The 4,663-nt window shown below is 29.9% G+C and overlaps 1 non-coding gene across 1 annotated transcript; it reads right to left on the reverse strand.

Annotated features, from left to right (window-relative positions):
• Positions 1 to 1,897: 1,897 nt before the first annotated feature.
• TRNAN-GUU (transfer RNA asparagine (anticodon GUU)) lies at positions 1,898 to 1,971 on the reverse strand. Its single transcript has one exon. It is a non-coding gene; the product is annotated as a tRNA-Asn (tRNA).
• Positions 1,972 to 4,663: the final 2,692 nt, after the last annotated feature.

The following is a 4,663-nucleotide window of genomic DNA, read 5'->3' on the forward strand; positions in this document are numbered from 1 at the left end:
TCATTTGACCATTTTTCCATTGTTTTCCTTTCTTTACCATTCTTATCTGTAAAAGTCAAAATCCATCAACCCTTTTGCTGTCGAAAACCAAAATTAAAAATATGGGATAAATTGGGTTACTTTGTTTTGTTTTTTTTGTTTTTTTGTTTTTTTTTTTTTTTACCAAAAGTATAGTTGAGATACCAAAATATAAAATAGGTCAAAGTTCATATACTATAAATATAATTTACCAAATTAATAATATGCAATAAATTGGAAAAATAAAATTTCATAAATAAATTTCCACTAGAAGTAGTGGTCCATAAATAATACAATGTCCAGTCATCTTAAGTTCGGATATATTTGTGTACAAAAACGTATTCCAAAATGTAAAACATGTCAAAATTCAGATACTATAAATATAATTTACCAAATTGATAATATGAAATAAATTGGAAAAATAAAATTTTGCTAGAAGGAGGGGACGATCCTTCAACCTAGTTTTTGGGATATTATTTTGAATTATTATGTTCAAAAGTATAGTCTAGATATCAAAATGTAAAACATGTTAACGTTAAGATACTATAAGTGTAATTTGCCAAATTAATAATATGAAATCAATTGGAAAATGTAAAAGAAGTAAAAAAAAATTAATAATATTGATAGATACCAACATATAAAACAGGTTAAAGTTAAGACACTATAAGTGTAATTTAGCAAATTAATAATATGGAATAAATTGCAAAATGTAAAACAGATAAAAAAAAAGTAAATTGGAAAATTTAGAAGAGTTGGACAATGTAAAACATGTAAAAAAAATTAATAATTTTTCATAAAAAAAAATTATTAATTTAGATTGATACCAAAATATAAAACAGGTTAAAGTTAAGATACTATAAGTGTAATTTACCAAATTAATAATATGAAATAAATTGGGAAATGTAAAATAGGTTAAAAAAATAATAAATTGGAAAATTAAGAGTTGGAAAATGTAAAACAGGTAAAAAAAATAAATAAGTTGGATAGATACCAAAATATAAAATAGGTTAAAGTTAGGGTAATTAATTTACTAGTCCCTATATTTTGACAAAACACACTGTTTAGTCCCTATATTTTCAAAAACACATGATAAAGTCCCTAACCTTTTTCTCGATGAACTGTTTAGTCCCTAACGTTTTTCTCGATGAACTGTTTAGTCCCTGCCGTTAGACCCTCATGAAGATTTTGTTAGTCAATTTGGATTTGCATTCTTCTTTTCCTTTATTTTCCTTTCCTTTAAACTCTAATACATCTGAAATCAACTTTGAGTGTTCTTCTTCTTGATTTTCTTCTTAATCGTTCAAATTCGTAAGCATTAAGTCTGTTCTTTTTCTTGTTTTCCATATAAATAGCTTCTTCTTCTAAATTGGATTTCCTCTTCTAAAGTTTGAAGGTAAATAGTAAAGGGTAATTTAGTCATTTTCGAAGTCATAAATGGTAAAAAATCTAACAAACAGGCGGAAGGACTAAACAGTTCACTGAGAAAAAGGTTAGGGACCTTACCATGTGTTTTTAAAAATACAAGGACTAAACAGTGTGTTTTATCAAAATACAAGGACTAATAAATTAATTACCCTTAAAGTTAAGAAATTGTAAGTGCAATTTACCAAATTAATAATAATATGGAATAAATTGGAAAATGTAAAACAAGTAAAAAAATAATAAATTGGAAAATTTAGAGGAGGTATATGTTAATTTAGCAAATTAACAGAATAAATTGAGAAAACAAAATTTAGCTAGAAGGAGGGGTCGAATAATAATAATAATATGGAATAAATTGGAAAATGTAAAACTGGTAAAAAAATAATAAATTGAAAATTTTAGAGGAGGTATATGGTAATTTAGCAAATAAACAGAATAAATTGAGAAAACAAAATTTCGCTAGAAGGAGGGGTCGAACCTCCGACCTTGTGGTTAACAGCCACACGCTCTAACCAACTGAGCTATTCCAGCAGATTGATTAATATCTTTCTGCTATTTTAATAATCCATCTTTCAAAGGCTTCTTGACCCTCTCATAAATCAAACTCAGTTTCAACTTCCACATGCATTCTGCTTCAACAACTTTTTCAATTCAATCCAAACTATATATATATATTATTATGAATTTCAGAATATTAATTTGAAGAATGAAAATACAAGTAATTAATTAATTAGTGGTATATATTATTACTTTAGGAGGATCATGAAGCCACAATTGTCAATGTGTCCAAAGGAAGAGGATAGTTCTGAATTAATTTGATTCTCCTTTGTGATCTACTTTGAGGTCCTTCTTCTTCCACTTATCGGGTTAGATTTATTATTTTTTACTTTCTTTTTAGTCTGTGTTTATATATTTTATTAGATCTCTGTATTCGCTTGAATTGTATCTACTCTCCATTATTCTGTTGTTTATATCTTTTTCGGATTTAGCAAGAGCGGAAACGATTTATTTTATACGTGGATCAATATATCTTCGTGGTTGCAACAGAAGAAATGACTCAGATCCAAATATTCGGATGGACCTAAATGATGAAGATTCGATTGCAGTTGCTTTTCTGCGGATTAAGATTTCAATGAAATATATGTTTTATTGTTTTTCTGTGTGTTTTGTACCTTTTATGGTTTTTTATGATCTTTATAGTCGTTTTCGTCTCATTGTGGATTTTGTAAGGTTTTTTACCTTTTCCGTTTCTTGTTGTACTTTTTCTTTTCATATTTAATGAAGATGTAGGCATTTTCATAAAAAAAAAATTTGATTCTCCTTGAGTTTGTATTCAAGGTATAAAAAGCTAGTGAGCCCGCTAATGGGCGTCCCGGGACGCTAGATAAGAAATATATTTTATTATATTTTATATAACATACATTAAATGGTATTGAAAAATGTTACTATTTTGTTATCCTTGATTACATTAATTAATTTTGGTACAATTATTTAAGCTTTTGTCTTTTTTTTTTTCGAACCCAAAATAAGCATTTCATATAAGAACGGGATTTGCATCCTCAATAATAACGTTTGACAGCCAATTCGGCACAACATAAGATAAAAAATCGCTAGCATTAGAATAGGCCTACCTAGCTACCAAATGTGCAGCCCTATTCGCTAAACGACTAATAAAAGAAACTGAAAAAGTAGGATTAGAACTTAGGATAACTTGACAATCATGAATAAGCGTTCCAAACTCCGAGATATCCTTTTTGTTGGAGTGAATTGCATCAATAACAAGCTTAGCATCCGATTCAAATTCAACGTTCATGTAGTCAGTGTTCTAAAAGTCGTAAGACGCTAGTCGGGCGGACAAGACCTCAAAAAATTAATCGGGGATTAATCGGATATGTACTTTTCTATTTTTTATATTTATAATTAAATAAATATAAAATATAAGCACATTTAAAATATAAATTACCACATCTAAAAATAATATTAATAAATATTATAAATATTTGCTTTAAATAAATAATAAAATATCCATAAATATTCATAAAAAAATGTGTCTAGTTTTATTTGTAAATTTAGTGCTGTGTAAATTAGTTTTATTTTTTTAGTTATGTTGTGATCATTAATTATTTGTTATGGGTAGTTTAGTTTGAGTTTTTTTTTTAAAATTTGGGTTTAAAAAATCGATTAGTTGTTATGGGTAGTTTAGTTTGGGTTTTTTTTTTTAACTTCTAATATATGTTGAAATTAGTTTTATTTGTAAATTAGTTGTTATTGTGATCATTAATTATTTGTATTATTTATTTTGTAGCAAATTTTTTATAATTTTATGATTTGATCCGATTTTTAGCCGCCTAGCCCGACTTGACCCGATTTTTAGCCGCCTAACCCGACTTACCCGCTTAACCCGACTTGCCCGCCTAGCCCGACTTGTCCTGATTTACCCCGACTTGAACCGCCTAGACGGAAATATATCGGACCCCCGATTTAACCCGCCCAGTTATAAAAAATCGCTCAGTGTTCTGAATTTCGCCGACTAGTCGGCGACTTGGCCGACTTTTAGAACACTGCATGTAGTGCATAGAAGCAAGCCATATCATACTCGTTCGTAGTGCTAATGCCTCGACCACCTTAGGTTCTCTAATGCTTGTAACAAAACTGCTGCTACAGAATAGGAATGTACCAGTATCATTTTTGACCACCGCACCCATCCCACAGCTTCCTGCTTCCCTAAAGATGGCGCCGTCGACATTACACTTCACTGACCCCTTGCTGGTGGCTTCCATATTTGTTTATCCCGGGGGTTGCGCGATGTTGTTGTTCGAACGTCGCTGATCGGTACCAGGCAGCCCTGTTGCGGTCGGCTCAGAGTTTTCATCGTTCGTTGATCTTTGCTATGGGCGTGCTGCTGGTGTCGGCTCAGAATTTCCGTTGTTCGTTGATCGTTGTTGCGGGTGTTGGAGTTTAGTGTCCTATAGACAATTGTTGCAGGATACAAACTTATTGTAAATGAATTGTTCTTTATATCATTTGTTTTAATAAGATATATGTTTTATAACTATATAAAGGCAATCCCTTTTAAAGTACTAAATAAAGTCTAATAAAAGGAAATCCGTAAGTTTGTTTAAAGTGATTATAAAGTGTTCATACAAGCATGAAGTGAGACAAAACTTTATAATAAACTAATAAACTTAAAACCACCCCAAGTCAAGTGATATGTTTAGGATTG

Source organism: Euphorbia lathyris, chromosome 4 (genome assembly GCF_963576675.1).
Source record: "Euphorbia lathyris chromosome 4, ddEupLath1.1, whole genome shotgun sequence".
Classification (NCBI taxonomy): Eukaryota; Viridiplantae; Streptophyta; class Magnoliopsida; order Malpighiales; family Euphorbiaceae; genus Euphorbia; species Euphorbia lathyris.